The sequence below is a fragment of the Rhinolophus sinicus genome, chromosome 15 (assembly GCF_057876585.1).
Source record: "Rhinolophus sinicus isolate RSI-liver-muscle chromosome 15, RSI-T2T, whole genome shotgun sequence".
Classification (NCBI taxonomy): domain Eukaryota; kingdom Metazoa; phylum Chordata; class Mammalia; order Chiroptera; family Rhinolophidae; genus Rhinolophus; species Rhinolophus sinicus.
In genome coordinates this window covers 108,578,605-108,595,658 of record NC_142515.1, presented here as the reverse complement: position 1 = coordinate 108,595,658, position 17,054 = coordinate 108,578,605, and positions in this window count along the sequence as shown.

Below are 17,054 nucleotides of genomic sequence, written 5' to 3'. Positions count from 1 at the left end.
AATCACCTTAGGGAGCTTTTCGGCCTCCCTTTTCTGGAAAGCACTTACATTCATATCAAGGTACGTATATGCATATCAAGGTATATATCAATAGTCAATAGACTATGTTTCATCTGGTTTGATGTAATCTGCTTATACCAACACACCTCTACTTTATTCATAATTCAAATCATTTGGATGCAGCCATAGGCAGTCTCCTCCCTTTCCTTCTGTTTTTCCTACAGTAGCTCAACTTTAATTGCAAAAGTTCCAAAGTCTAACACATTGAAACAGGCAAGGGGGAACAAAAGTAAAACAGCATAAGTAATGTATCTCTTCAAAAGTCTGAAGAACTGGAGTGATTTCCTAGGAAACTCACAACAGATTAGATCCAGGATGTCTGAACAAAAATCTTTATACTCTGGAAACTAAAAGGCAGCAGTTGAATTTATTACATGCCTAAGGTCTGCATCTTGTCACCTGAGACAATTCACAAGAAGAGTAATTCAAAAGAATAAAATTGACCAAGTCAGAAGCATATTTCACCAGATGTCACGCTTCACCCAATTCCGTCAATATTCTGCTTAGGTACTCCTTATTTTGTATCTGCTTCATCTCTGTACTCTTCCCTTCTTCAGACACCATGACAAAAACTCAGCATAGTTGTTAAGACAACTTTTATTTTGACAGCTTTAGTATTTCATCATTAGGCTTTTGTTTCAATGGAAAAATGTCCTCCCACGCTTTTAACAGAAGATGACTTTCTCATTAAGCCAAAGCTTTTGACTCTTTTTACATAACAAATGTATACACAACCCACCTGCTTCAGCGTTATTTTCCATCTGTTCTTTAAGACAATTCCTATTGCATGTAAAAACAAAGTTTTTCTTTTTGTGGACATTATATGTTCATGTAAATGGAATTTGTAATCAACTTGGGTCATCTTTTTAGACAACAGAAGTGTTAGAAATTTCATGCCAATTGATTTACAGAATATCCTGGTTATGAAATTCTCATTATTCTATTTATTTTACGTATAAGGAAATATTTGTGATGGACAAAGGGCAATTTAGATTTTATAATATATAACCATTTGGACTGTAAGTTCAACAAAAAAAGGAATCCTTTCCTTAATCAAAACCCAAGTGGAGTTGAAAGTCATTCAACCCCTAGGGTGTCAGAATCATTGGGACATTGCGATCATGTAGTGTGTTCCTAGACTTGCACTCCTTGGAGAATTTGAAAAGAAAGCTATTCATGCTCTTCCCAGCAAATGTACATGCATTCAAAAGTTTTGATGCTGTGTCAGGGTCACTTTATTCCTCTGAGGCCACAAATCATAATGCAGGTAAAAAACACTTGATTTAGTCCAACTCTTTTTATTTTTGATAAAGAAATTGAAGCTCATACAAGCTAACTGATTTATTTAAGATTGTAATTATTAAGACTATAAATAATGTTATTTATTAGTAGGACAATTATGTCCTTACTCTAACAGACTGTGTTATTTTAAAATATGTTTGGATATTATTTCTACTTCTTTTATCGATGAATAAATTTATAATTATATTAAATTCAATTACTTTTGTAGTTAAGGAAACCAGATCCCAAGAGGTTTACTGATCTTTTAAAAGTCAGTGACCTAGGGAGAAATATTTAGAATATTTTAAATAAAGTCTCTTATTATCTTGTCCTTCATGTTTCAGTGATCTTAGAACTTAAGCAGTGTTTATAATAATAATAATAATAATTATTATTATTATTTTTGTTGTTACATTTACAATTATGATTTATGATAAAGAATTCAAAGAGACAACAAAGCCTTTAGATTATTTCCTCAAAGGCGGCATTGATTTTACTCTTCTTTGATATTATGCATTCTATTTTTTACTATTGGGATCACATAAAATATTACAGAAAAAAAGTATTTGGAAAAATACTCCAGGAAAAATGAGGTGAAAATTAGAATTTCACAGCCTTTCTCTGTTCCCTTGTTACATAGTCTAATTCCTGTCTTTCTAACATGAGGCTGTGCAGTGATTTAGGACCACATTAATCATTTTAATGTTCTCACTCAGTTGTAGGGAAAAATGAAATAGCTGAATTTATGCTAAAAATAAACCTTAGAGATTTGCTGGATTGCACGGCATTTGAGTGTAAACCAACTGTCCTCCCTCTTGGAAAGCTAATCCTGCCTGGCTTTTGACTTTCCCAGGAGATTGTTCTAACAGATTTTTTAAGCTGCATGTTGGATAATTGTTTCCACAACTAGCACAGATTGATTTTCTCAAAAGAAAAAAATGAAAACGAAAGTTTTGTCCAATTAAAATAGAGCTATTAATACTATGCTGTACTGGAAAGGAAAAGTCTGTTCTTCAAAGGCCTGTGCCATTTATCCAGAAACACAAATTTACATAGCAATGGTAAGAGTAGGATGAAAAATTAGAAGTTTTATGAAGAATTAGAAAAGTAGATGATTTAGCTTTCTTAAGTTGTCACATACGAGAATATCAACATCCCTGGAGGAGTAGATGCCTTGACATTGGCTCTACTAACTTTCTACCACACGGAAGATGGTTCAGCAGGGAAAGCCCCTCCTGCATTCACTCCTGTCTTTGGTTATTTATACCGTACAGACAGCCGTAGGAAAGATTAGCACCATAGATTTAGAATACTCTCTGTTTCCTGATCTGCTGGCTCTTCCTTTCATTTAGATAATTTATTGCTTTGTGAACAATGTGCTTTGGAATTTCTGATCGTTAGGTAATCTAGCTATTTATTATATTTAAACCCAAATCAAGAAAAATGCCTTTGTAAATCAAGATTCAATCTTGAAGATGTGGATTGCAGTGAAGCAGCTGCTAATGCTAGCATGAGTGAGTCAGTGTACTTCTATTTCAGCAGTCCACTATTTATACTTTTCTGTGCAAATGGACCAAAGGTCTAGGAAGGATAGACACAACATCAGTTCAAACATCAGAATAAGATCATTATATAGGCAGTGTTCCTCAGATGTGCTCTACCAACCACCTGCATTAAAATTGTCTTTTTTTTTTTTTTTTTTAATTGTTATTTCTTGGACTCTATCCAAAATCCGAACACTCAGAATATATGAAAACAGGTACTAAGAATATGTAATTTTAACAAACACATCATGGGAATCTTATAAACAAAAAAGTGAGGAATACCATGCTAGGATAAAAAGGCAGAGGGACAAATATGAGAGAGTCCATAAATGTGGACACGCTTCTGTGACCCACACTAAAATGGCAGATGTTTCTGGTGAGTGAAGGATCACAAAATGGGTCCAGCAGCCCCTGCGTAGTGATTCTGTCATCAGGGTGGATTTTAAATTTATTAAAAATAACAGAGCATATTTCTTCTGATAACTATACTATTCAAGGAGTCAAAGTTACCTTCAAAATTTTAATTTAGGTCTTCTTTTCATTCAAATTTAGAAATTATAAATAAATACTTTAAAGTTAACCTCTCTATTGGAACATAAATTTTCAATGTATAAACTGAAAGTGCACATAGAATGTTCACCAAATATGCTGGGCCATGAAACAAGTCATTTCAAATAGCTGAATTTCTTTGTTTATTTTTTTTTGAGAGTTGGAAAACATTTAATATTAACTTTTTAAAAGTAGTCTACCACACTCCCCACTGTTAAAAATAAACTAGTCATTTGTCATATTTTATTGGGTAAGATCAAAGTTCCATAGTGAGAAAACTGTAATTCATAAGATTTTTATACAAACCAAGGATAAGTAATTGATTAGATATTCACATACACTATGTGTAAAATGAAGAAACAGTTTGTGGCCAAGTGATCAAGGCCATAAAATTTATCTAAGACATGGGTAACGTTTTAACAAAGTCCTTCTTTGTATGTTTCCACACTCTATGTCTCACTTTATATACCTGGGAAACAATCTTATACCTGTAATGTCTTAGGTAAATTCTATAGTAGATGACTATTTAAGAAATTTAAATCAATTTTAACTTAAATGGATTAATCCTCAAGGGAATATTTTCTTTCCATATTTTGTCCTTTTGTTTTAAAAAAAGTCTGAAGGAAAATACACTTTAGTAGATGACTATTTCTATAGTAGACGACTATTTAAGAAATTTAAATCAATTTTAACTTAAATGGATTAATCCTCAAGGGAATATTTTCTTTCCATATTTTGTCCTTTTGTTTAAAAAAAAAGTCTGAAGGAAAATATGCTTTGTTGATAGAATGGTCTGGATCAGTTCACAGAAATTTTGTTATAACAAAATTAAAATTAGAGATTCAGCCAAATAAATTATACTTTATATCTAAGTCATGCCTAATAGCACATTTTCTTTTTTTAAAATTTTAATTCATTTATGTATTTTTTTCAATTATGGTTGACATTCAATATTTTAGTTTTAAAGATCTTTATTAAACATATAGCTAACATACAATATTATGTTAGTTTCAGGGGTACACCATAGTTACTCAACATTTATATACCTAAAGAAGTGATCACCATGATAAGTCCAGCAACCATCTGACACCGTAGTATGCTATCACAGTATTATTGACTATATTCCCTATGCTGTAATGTGTGTTACATCCCCATGACTTATTTGTTTTATACCTGGAAATTTGGAACTCTTATTCCCCTTCACTCCTTTTATAATTTTTCAATTACAGTTGACATTCAGTATTATTTTATATTAATTTCAGGGGTCCAGCATAGTGGTTAGACGTTTATATAGTAATTTAAGAAGTGATTCCCCCTGACTAGTTTAGTATCCACCTGACACTATACATACTTGTAGTTATGACCCTATGCTTTACTTTACATCTCCATGACTATTTTGTAACTACAAATTTGTACTTCTTAATGCCTTCACCTCTTTCACCCTCTCCCCCAATCCCCTCCCATCTATCACCCCAACAAATCTAGTACCCATCTGACACCATACATAGTTATTACAACATTGTTGACTATTTTTTATGCTATACTCTACATCCCCATAACTACTTTGTAACAATCAATTTGTGCTTCTTAATCCCTTCACTTTTTTTCACTGATACCCCCAACCCCCTCCCATCTGGCAGCCATCAACATATTCTCTGTATCTATGCATCTGTTTCTGCTTTGTTTGTTCATTTTGTTGTTTAGATTCCACATATAAATGAAATCACACTGCATCTGTCTTCCTCTGTTTGACATACTTCACTTAGCACAATATCCTCAAGGATGATTCATGCTGCAGCAGATGGCGAGAACCCATTCCCTTCCATGGCTGAGCAATATTCCATTGTATATATGTACCACCTCCTCTTTATCCAGTCATCCATTGACGGACACACAGGCTCTCCATATCTTGGTCATTGTAAACAATGCTGCAATGAACATATGGATGCTCATGTCCCCTAGAAGAAGCATTTTGGATTTCTTCAAGTAATGCCCCCAAATAGCATTATTGGGTCTTTATATTTGTCTCTTATTGTAGCCTTTGTTTTAAAGTCTATATTGTCTAGTATAAGTTTTGCTGCCCCAGCTTTTCTTTCTTTGTTTTCATTTTCACTAAATAACTTTCTATATCCCTTTACTTTCCTTCTGTGTTTGTCCTTCAATCTGAAGTGAGTCTCTTGTAGACAGTATATGTAAGGGTTCTGTTTTCTTATCCATTTATCTCTCTTATGTGTTTTGATTGGAACATATAATCCATTTACATTGCGAGTAATTATTGATATATGTAGTATTTTATTCATAATTTTGATTATATATATATATATATATATATATATATATATATATATATATATTAACTTAAGTCCCTTAACATTCCTTGTAATACTGCTTAAGTAGTGATGAACTTCTTGAGTTTTATTTGTCTGGGAAGCTCTTTATCTGTCCTTGGATATTAAAGGATAGCTTTGTTGGGTAGAGTAGCCTTGGTTGTAAGTCCTTACTTTCCATCACTTTAAATATTGTGGGCCAATCCCTTCTGGCTGCAAAGTATCTGTTGAGAAATCAGCTGAGAAGCTTATGGGAGCTCACTTATGATTTACTAGCTGCCTTTCTCTTGCTGCTTTTAGGATTCTCTTCTTGTCTTTAACCTTTGCCATTTTAATTATAATGAGTCTAGGTGTGGACCTGTTTGGATTCATCGTGTTTGGGACTCTGCACTTCCAGGACTTGTATGTCTATTTCCTTTGGCAGGGTAAGAAAGTTTTCAGTCATTATTTGTTCAAATAGGTTCTCAATCCCTTACTTTCCCTCTTCTCTTTCTGGTACTCCTATGATGTGAATGTTGCTACACTGATATTATCCCAGAGGTCTCTTAAACTATCCTCATTTTTTAGAGTTATTTTTTTCTTTTTGCTATTCCAGTTGGGTGTTTTCGGCTACTTTGTCTTCCAAATTGCTGATTCAATCCTCTGTTTTATCTGTCTAGTCTACTGGTGATTCCTTCTAGTGCATTCTTCATTTCAGGTATTGTATTCTTTTCTGACTGGTTCTTTTTTTATGGTTCCTATGTCCTTTTTTATTCTTGCTGTCTCCCTGTTGAAGTTCTTACTAAGTTCCTTAAGCATCCTTATAACCATTGCTTTGAACTCTGTCTCTGATAGATTGCTTGCCTCTATTTCATTTAGTTCTTTTTCTGGATTTTTCTCCTGTTCTTTCATTCAGGATGTATTTCTTTATTTCCTCATTTTGGCTAGCTCTCTGTGTTTGTTTCTGTGTATTAGGTAGGTCTGCTATGACTTCCAGTTTTGGCTGGGTGGCCTTATGTAGTAGGTACCCTGCAGAGCCCTGGCACAGTCTCCGTAGTCACCTGCTTTAGGTGCTGTCTGTGCTAAACCTGAAGGCACTTGGGAGAGGCCACGCTATGAACTGAGGATGTCTGCCACCTTTATTGAATCTGGGGTAGCTTCACAAAAAGCCAAGACACCCTGAAGCCTGCTGCCACCTGCTGGCTCCTTTAGGTTCATTCAGCCAGTGATAAAGCCTCATAGAGTAGGGGAGTTGGGTGATACAGGGTCTCAGGGAATCAGTAGAGTGGGAAGAGTTGTGGTCATCAAGTTAATGTAGCTTCTGGTTTGGTGCCAGTGCTGATCCTGGAGCTACTCAGCAAAAGTCTCAGAGCACACTGAGGCCAGTAGCTGCCTGCCTGGGGCCCGTGGACTCTGATAGTTTTCCAAGAAAGAGTACAATGCAGGCAGGACTGGCTGCTGATGGAGAAAGTGCCATAGGTGTTGGGGGAGTTGGGTGGGGTGGGGTCCCAGTGAGTCAATAGAGTGAAACAGCAGATCTCATCTGACCAATCAGATTCAGATTTGCCCATTTGGGGGAGGGCTCAACACATTAAAGATGGCAGCCACCTGCCAGCTGCACAGGCAGAGGTCTAGTCACAGGAGAAAATGCCGACTGTCCTCCAGCCCTCCACACCTAGCTACACAATTCAATCTGCCCTCCCCCATGTATCACAGTCCCTCTGCTGGAGCCCAGGTGGGTGTCTGTGAGTGAGTCTGGGTGGGGGCCCCTTAAGAGGGTTTCTGGGTTTCCCACAGCCTTCCATCCCAGTAAATACCACTGGTCAGAATCTCCACAGGCATTCATAGCCAGATGTTGTGGGGGGGCTCCTCTTCCTGGCACCAGTGATCCGGACTGGGGAACCTTGCTCCTCTAGGGGGAACGTCTGTGGCTGAGACATCCTTCCTGATTCTCAGCCGCGAATCAGAGGTTTGTGGCTAGCCTGTTTCACGTATCCACCCCTCCCACCACTCTTAATGCAGCTTCTCCTTTATATCCTTAGTGATAAAACTTCTGTTTAGCTAGACTTCAGATGGCTCTCCAAGTTGATTGTTCTATAATTTAGTTGTGATTTTAATGTGTTCATGGAAGGAAGCAGGCACAGGGTTTATCTACTTCACCATCTTGGATCTCTCTACTATTATTGAACTCTTAAGAGTATGTTTTAAAAAGGACAGATGGCACTTTACAACACAAAGCCAAATATATATATATATATATATATATATATATATATATATATATATATTTATATTTATATTTATATTTATATTTATATTTATATTAAAAATATAGAAGAAGAATGTAGTTAGAAAATCATCAGTGGCTTGGAAAACTAGTGGGTGGAAGGTGGATGAAGAGCAGGATATTTACACAGCTTCAGATAATCTCCCTCAAATCACTTAGTAATTGCAAAGAGAAACTGTTCAATTTAAAATAGTAGATCTTGGTTGAATCCACATTAATCAAGTCATTCAAGTTAATACGTCCAATCAATGGAGCAAAACAACACTATTCTCCTCTTGTTGTGATTTACTAAGAACACAGGAGAAAGAAAACCTAACTATAGCATGAGTTGGTGTCAATATAGAGCAAATGGAATTCTTTGTTTTTGGTATGTAAGTAAATTGTTATAATTATTTTGGAAAATTGCGTGGCACTATTGGCAATCACTGAACGTATGAATACTTACGTCCCAGCAATTTCACTCCTCATTACATATTCACCAAAAGATCTGTGCGTAGTAGATTTTTTTCATAGTAGCCCTCAAAATGATAATACCTAAATGTCCAAATAGATAAATTTAGGCAAAATTAAACTGTTATACTAAGAAGCAGGTAACTACTGTTACATAAAATAGCATAGATGAAACTCACCAACACAATGGTAAGTGATAAAATACACAAATTATAGTCTATGTGATTCCATTTATGTAAAAACCTAAAAATCAGCAAAACTGAAGTAGAATATTAGAAATCAAAATAGCATCTACTTTGGGAAGAAGAAAGTTTTTTGGGGGTGGCATGAGGGAAACTTCTGGGGTGCTGATAATATTCCTATTTTCTATCTAGATGGTGAGTCTAGTTTGTTTGGAAAGTTTGTGCGTAATAGAGATGGAATCAATCTCTATTGTCATCAACAACAACAAAAGAGTATTTAGTAAATACATTTATGAGACTTCATTATATAGATAAAAATAAAATTGCAGAACATATTAACAAAAATAATCTCTAGATGGATTCAAGTCCTAAATTTGCAGCTAAAATTAAAGAATACTAGAAGAAAATACTGGAGAATATATTTATGACATTAGAGTTGGGAAATATATCATTAAGGCAAAGAGAACACCCAGTAGAAAAATGAGTAAATTCACTACGTAGATCATTCCAAAGAAGCTTGAATGACTTAGCAAGTGTATGAAATAATGTGTGCTAACAAACACTAGTAATCAAAACAGTGAGATGATTCTTTTTGACTCATCAAATGAGATGAATGTGGAAAGTAAAATTTGGCCAGGACGTGAAAATCCTCATGCATGTCTGGTGAGAATGCAAACTGGGCTCAAACATTCTGGAGCTCAAACAAGCTTTACTTAGTGAAAAGAATGTTACTACCCAGTGACAGATTTCATTCAGAAAACAATTCCACATGTCTCTTCAGGATACGTCTATGTCCTAGGACATGCAATAAACACATTTGCTATAGAATGGGAATGGTAATGAGGGATAAAGAGAATAATGAAAGGGAGAGGCCTTACAAAGATCAGTGACACTAGTGCACTGTGTACAGAATAGTACAATGAACTCCACTCTCTGTGCCTCAGATGCAGGGGGAAACATCAGGGGGAAAACATATAAAAGAAAAAGGAATTCTATTTACAAATTTTCTTACTCAGCGCTTATTTTTCTTACAGAGACAATTCATGGTTAGAGATAAATCAAAGCAATGATGCCTCTATTTAATAGTATTACCTCTGTGTTTCTCCAAGGGAAAACACACTTAATATCTGCGTAAACTGGTAGTTTTCCCTACACAGATAAAAGCTGCAAAAATTTGGAACAGTGTTACAGCTCTTCGGATCCGGCTCTGGACCGCCTTTTGTCAGCTGGCATTGTGGCTCTAGGCCATGCTGTTGGGCAGTAGAGCCTTGGTTTCCTGAGCTGTGGTAAATCAGGCAAATTGCCCTAGTCCTCAATTTAATAGCCATGAAATAAGCACAACGATAGTACCCACTTTATAAAATTGGAGGGAAATTAAATAATTCAGGCATAGAACTTGGCATATAGTAACCTGTCAATAAACATCAGGTACTATTTTTAGGTTCTGTTAAGAATGTCTTTATTTCTTGGATTCTTCTTAGCATTCTACCTGTATCTTACATTGTTTATTTATTGTTGCCTTGATAAATTATACAGACCTCCCAGCTTTTCCTCATACCTGAAACAGTCTTTACTAATACCCTCCAGAAACTTTTTGCCCCATTGTCTCTCTCCTAGTTCTTGAAATTTATTTTTTTCCAGACAGATTTTTTGAAAACCAAGTAAAGGGAAACTAGTATATTTTTATTAGTAAAAAAATATAGACGTGCTTGAGTGAATGCAGCTTTTACTAGGAAATGCAACAATTCCAGATGATATGCTTTATTATAAAAATTCTATAAATATTCTTTAATCTGGAAATATCCATATAAAACAACACACAACAAACTAGATTCTATCATTTTGTATAGTCAATTAATGTTTCACAACGAAAGTAAAAATAGATAAATAAAGCTTATATACAAGCTGAATCAAAGAGAACCAATTCTATCAAGTGCTTGCCTTTATTTACGGAAATAAACTTGATAGATATTTGGGGGTGGGGAATCACACTGTTTTCAGAAAATGTTAAAGATTTTTAGAAGAATGTAATAGGGTGAGGTGCATGTGTATTTTAGTTTTTTTAAAAATAAGAATCAGAAGATTGATGAGTAAACACGTGAGGAATAATCACAAGCTGCTTTACCAAACCACACAGAGGTGGCTTCACCAAGACGATTCTTTCTGCTGATGTCACAGGGACTCTGAACTCCTTTGGTGCTATTGAAATCTCTCTGTTTGCAAAGTGTCATTCCTGCTAGCTTTGTATTTCAGTGGGTGTTGTGTTTATTCATGGAAGAACACCACTGGAAATACCTGTTCTGGGACAGAGTTTGTATTGAATGGGCCATTGTGAGTGTTTATGTATACTCATTTCCCTGAAAATGCTGTCTAGATAAAGTGTCTGCTGGAAAATCAATTAATTGTGTGTTACAGTTTCAAAATAAACTAGCTTATTGTTCTGAAACCACAAGTATCATTTGTATCAGAGTGTTTAAATAGGTGATACGTATTCCCTTTAAAAATGGGAAACATAAAACTGCACTTGTATACTCTGTAGACAGTTTTCTTTGGTAGTGTTGATTACATATTTGGTTGTTATTTCTTAGAAACTATAGCATCCTAACTAACCCCAACTCTCAGGTTTATTTATTTTGATCACATGAGTCTCTTGCAACTTCTTCAAGCCCCAAAGTATTCTCTGTTCAACGGGCTTCTTCCAGTCCAGTCTGTGCTCAGTATAATATTATTCCACTTGTATTGTAGAGACTGCCCATTGTTCCCCACAGAACAGTAACATGTGTCCCCCCCATCTCTCCTGTCCAATCCGCTTGCTTCCTTCCATCCATCGATGTGTTGTAACTGGGACTCAGTAGTAGAAGGCAGGGCCAAACATTGGCTGACCCACACAAGTGGGGAAACGCTGAGGAAGGAGCATGGGAGCATTTTTAAAGGAAAGTTTTCAAAAGATTTTCACATAGAGAGGTAGGGCCAAGAAACAAATCTGAGACTAACATCATGTCAGTATTTTAAGATGAGAACTGAGCCGAATTATGACTTGGACTTCAGTCCTATCCTTATTGAAGTAGCCAGCTAGGAAATCCTGGTGAAAGAGGCTTGTCAAGGTTTCAAGCAGGTAAACTCTCCGATTTGGGAGATCTGATATTAGGTCTCAAGGGCCCAGGCCCGGTTACAGTGGATTGAAAGGTGAGACAATACCATCATTGTGTTTAGTTTATAGAGGTGTTTGGTGAGGGAGACGAATGCAGCATTCTCAGTTCAGAACAAGACTGATTTGGAGACCAGTGATGAACCAGAGAACTCGGATTACAAACCTCTTCATCTTTGCCGACCTCAAGCTCAAATTGCTCAACAGTTCATGATCAATTCTTGTTTGTCTTTAGATCCCATTATTTTCTACGGATATGTGATCATTCCACTTTTATAAATAACATATTTCCCTAAATGCTCCATGTGATGGGTTGAATAGGGTCACCCCCCAAAAAAGAAATATTGAAGTCTTGACCCCCCAGTACCTCAGAATGTGACGTTCTTTGGAAATAGCATCATGCCAATGCAATTCATTAAGATGAGGTTCTGCTGGAGTAGGTGGACCCCTACTCCAACATGACTGGGGTGCTTACAAGAAGTGAAGACACAGACACAGAACAAAGATGGCCACTGAAGGTGGAGTCAGAGATTGCAGGTATGCTGCCACATGTCAAGGAATGCCTGGGGCCGCCAGAACCTGGTTAGACAAGGAAGGAACCTCCACTGGATGATTCAGTGGAAGCACGGCCCTCCCTGCCAACACCTTCATTTCCAGCCTCTAACCTCCAACGTATGAGAGAATGAACTGTTGCTTTAAGTTGAGCAGTACTTGGTACTTGGTTCTGGCAATGCTAGGAAACAAATACAGTCCTGAAGGGCAGGGAAGACGTTATTGCATTTGCTGTTGTATCCTCATTGCTCAGCCTGGTGATTTCCGCAGAGTGAATACTTGGTACAAACAAGTACATATGCACCTGTCTTTCTTTCAGTCCTACTCGATTCAAGTTCCATGAGGCCAGAGACTATGCCTGAGTCATCTTAGTCTCCCCTAGAGAAAGTGTACTTTACACAATGGGAACTAAAGTATTTTTTGAATGGAAACATGAAGGGCCTCAAGTTTTATGTTTTTGTAATAGTCCATTCTTTTTTCCAAATAGAGATATGAGTAGGATTGGAGACCGTCATACCCAGGAAGTACTGTTTCAGTCTATTTACATGTCCTCTACAGTCCTATCCTCAGATAGTGGACAACTTTGTATTTATTACTATTCCCAGAATATTGAAAAAAAATAGGACAAGTCACACTTGGGCCACTCATATCTGTGAAAATATGCAGCGTTCTCATAGTTCTCAGCTGGTTCATCGCTGGTTAGTGTCTAAACTCTGGAAAGAAACGTCCAAGTTTAGTTTATGTTAGCGAACTCAGTTGCTTCCTGAGTGCTTCCCTTGCCCCCGTCAGTCCTTTTTCAACAGGAAAGGCAGTAATCAGCTCTTTCATTGCTAAGCTGCTTTCATTGCAATCTCAGTGGCACAAGAAGTTCACTTTAAAGAATTTATTGCTTAGTAATAATCATAAAAAGGAAGAAAGAAAATCCCCAAGGACACGGCCATCCAGCCAGTGTGTGTTATTATTCAGAGAACAGAAGCCATGGTGCTGCCATTACTATAAACAGGTCTCCTCTTTATTGGCAGATGTTTTACTTAAATAAACAATCAGGATTTGGGAAGGTTCACCTTGGCAGCAGCTGAAATGGATGAGTAGTCACTAATCTCGTGGTGTCCCAGTTGTTCCTCCAGCTGCTGTGGGAAATACGTTTATGAGGCTGAGCAGGAGATAGGCAGTTGAGAGTATGATGAGCCCCATGTTGCATTAGCTTTATTCACAGCCCCACACGCAGGAGAAAAGCATTTGCATTCTTTTTAGTTCCTTCATATACCCTAAATGTGCATAAGGACAGTTTCCTTCCATAGTACTCTATAATTCCTCCCCAAAATGCTGGTACTGAGAGAAAGCTAATAAGAATTTCATATCCTAGTCACCTTTAACTTGGAGTTTCTTTTCCACACATGATGAGTTTGAGGCAATATTATTGTTTCCCAGTTATCAAAAATGAACACAAGGATATTTGCAAGAAAGAGAGACTCACTCATGCTCAATCTATAAAGGGGGATTTACCATGAGGAGTCAATAGGTTGCAGGGTGGGGCTGGTAGAATCTTCTAGAACTCCAGGGTAGGGTATGGAGATAATCCAGGGGGATCCAAAGTACCTCCTTTCTCTGACTCTCATCCCTGCTCATCCTGCTTTTTTCTGTTGGTTATCCCTCTGTGTTCGTTCCACAGATAGCCCTAAATGACCTCCCTTATTCCCAAGTCTTACTCCTAAGTCTGTACTTTTCTATTTCCAAGGATGCCACAGACTAATGTCTTTAAGCTTCTGTGCATCTTAGACCACTTTGTGATCGAGCTAATCTGAATAGTTTAGCTCATGGGCCAGGGCCAGTATCTATGCTGTCTAAACAGGCAAACAGGACAGCGAGGCCCAATGCTTTCATTGGCTGGTGGAGAAGAAGCAAATTGAGAGCAGAGTAGATGCCTGAAATGGATTTCAGAAAGTGAACCAAAGATATATAATTAGGGGGTATAGCTCAGTGGTAGAGCATTTGACTGCAAAGATATATAACAAAATAATCCTTCCTGGTTGCAAAGTGTTGTAAATATAAGTTGCACATTAACCTGATTATACCATTTGTTTTTTTCAACAATTGCTTCACAGTTCTGATATAATGCTTTCTAATACTTGGAAAAATTTTTACATTATGCATGTGTATATAAATCAGTGAGTAGAACACAGTTTTCTTTTGTATTATTTCACTTTGTAATTAGCAGTGATATGCTGGTGGGTGGTATTATCTCCGTAAAAATAGATTAAGAAATTCCCATGATGCTTGACTATTAAGATATTTCTGGTATAGACTCTTTTCTAGTCTTGCTTCTATGAAAGTGAAGAAAATCACAGGTTGCTTTACAGTTCCTGAGAAAATTCAAGTCAGTCCCCAGAGACAACTGGTTTCTGTTATAAATTAGTCTTCTATTCATTTTTGTCTCTTCTGCCATGATCAAACTTAATCTCATAACTATAAAATACGGATTTGTAACTAACTCCTTTAGAAAAATGTTTCACTTGATTAAGCTCTGTTCTCTCCTTGAAATCATCTAAAGTAATCAACTAAGGTTATGGAACAGTGATTCACTTTGATTCATATGATTCACACAGAGACAAGAGCAGATGTACAATATATTTTTTAATTAATTTACAGAGATCCAGAGTGATTAAGTATGAAGGTCTAAATAAAAAAGGTCATCTGTCAATGCTGCATGAATTAGAACATAAAGGCAACCAAAATACATAATGTTTATAAAAAAAGTAAGCGTAGACATATCATGCTTCCTCAAGTGTTTATTATTGCTAATTCATACTGATAGTTGACAAATAGGACGGAAGCCTAGGTTTTAATCCCAGGTATGCAATGCATGTTTTGCATATCATTGTATCCCACTACAGTGCCTAACATCTAGTAGGTACTTAATATTTGTTGAATAAATACAGATGGATAGCTTAAGAGTGTAATAAGAATAGCACAAATAGATTAAGACCACCAGACTCCCTGTTGAGATCCATCTGCATTATCAAATAAGATAAGTAGGGGGCCTATGACATCAAGGTGGGAATGGAGTCCAAAGAATAAGCACAACAGTTAGCAGAGCCTGTGTCAGGGTAGGAAGTGCCGGGACATGAACACTCATTCCTGGAACTCTGGATAAGACTCATAAATAAAGTCTTAGATCTGCAGAAGGTGCCCATTCGAAGTTCACATTCACAGACATTGGAGAAGGCAAAGTAAACAAAACAAAACAAAACAAAACAAAAAAACCCAAACCAAACAATGGAGACAACTCTACTGACTCCCATCATAAACGATGTAGTCACTGCCTGAAAAGCAGCAGTGTTAACTATTCATATTCAAAAGGCACCAAGTATCACAAAACAAAACACTTGCATCAGATTCTTTCATTCTGAAAGAATGAATGTGAGGAACCAGCTCCAGAGGTTGGCATTTGTGAGCCAAAGGAGAAATGACACCTGCAAGTAACTTTGTTACAGTGAATGGGAGGCAGATGTGAAGAGAATGACAGGGCACAGATCTCCCGGAACCAAGTCTGAAGTAAACGCACTTTGCTCGAAGAGCTTTGAAAATAAATCCAGTTTACTAATCCTGAAGAAGGGACTCAGTAGTGTCAGGCTAATTGAAAAATCGAACAGCAGCAGAGAGATAATATGATAATGGAAGAAAGCTAGGTCAGGCTAGAGAGAGACACAGAGCAGTGACATGAGTCAGGTCTTTTGGATAATACTTAATGCACCCACATATCTTTATATTCGCAGGAATTGGTATTAATAGGAGTAACTTCTTAGTACTTAATACTTTACAAAGATGTATACAGTATTATTTAGATTATGAGTGACGAACAGATGTCGTGTGCCAGACTTACTGTCTTATCATCATTTGTCATCCGTGTTTGTTGTCCTGCTTTGCTGGACTATTATGCTCAGGAGGAAGGAAGTGCAAAATCTTCTCACATCTTCCTATCCCCTCAATATAGATCTAGGTATCCCTCAGCAAATACCGTTTAATGCATTAATCAAAATGGAATAATTCACAGGTTCTCCTTGAAGTTAACACTCCAGTTCTGATTGAAGAGGTAGGCTGAGCATGGGCTGTGTTAGAATGAGCATGAGGCCGGGGACCTGGCTTGGCACTCTTAGTAATTCCCTAACCCTCTGAGCTTCAGTTTACTGATATGAAAAATATTAGGTATAGCCCAGGTGATCCTTAAAGTTCTAGTTTCTGAGATACAGAATTCCACAATGTTACTAGGACATGGAACTTCACTGACTGTCATTTTTAAATACAAGTCTGGTCATTCAAGATTTGTGTTAAGTTGAATCAGAACAAGATAGGTTTATAGTGAAGATAAGGAAGGGTTAAGTTTCAGGTATCCTTCCTTACATGGACTCCTTGAGATCTGGGAGTAGGTGGGAGGTGTAGCATATTCTAGGTGAGAGGGGAAGTTAGGCTGCAATCAGAGAACATAACTAGGAAAATATTTTTGGTAAATTAACTAAAAACATTTCAGAAAAAAAAATGAAGCTCTGAGACTCCAGAAATTGGTTACCTTTTCTGTTGCCGTTCTAAATTAATATTTACAGTCAGGCTTGGTTTCATATTTGTAATTTTGTATTCTTTGTAATTGTTTTTTCAAGAGAACCACTTTTCCCAATTGTATAAACTTCAGGCCCCACA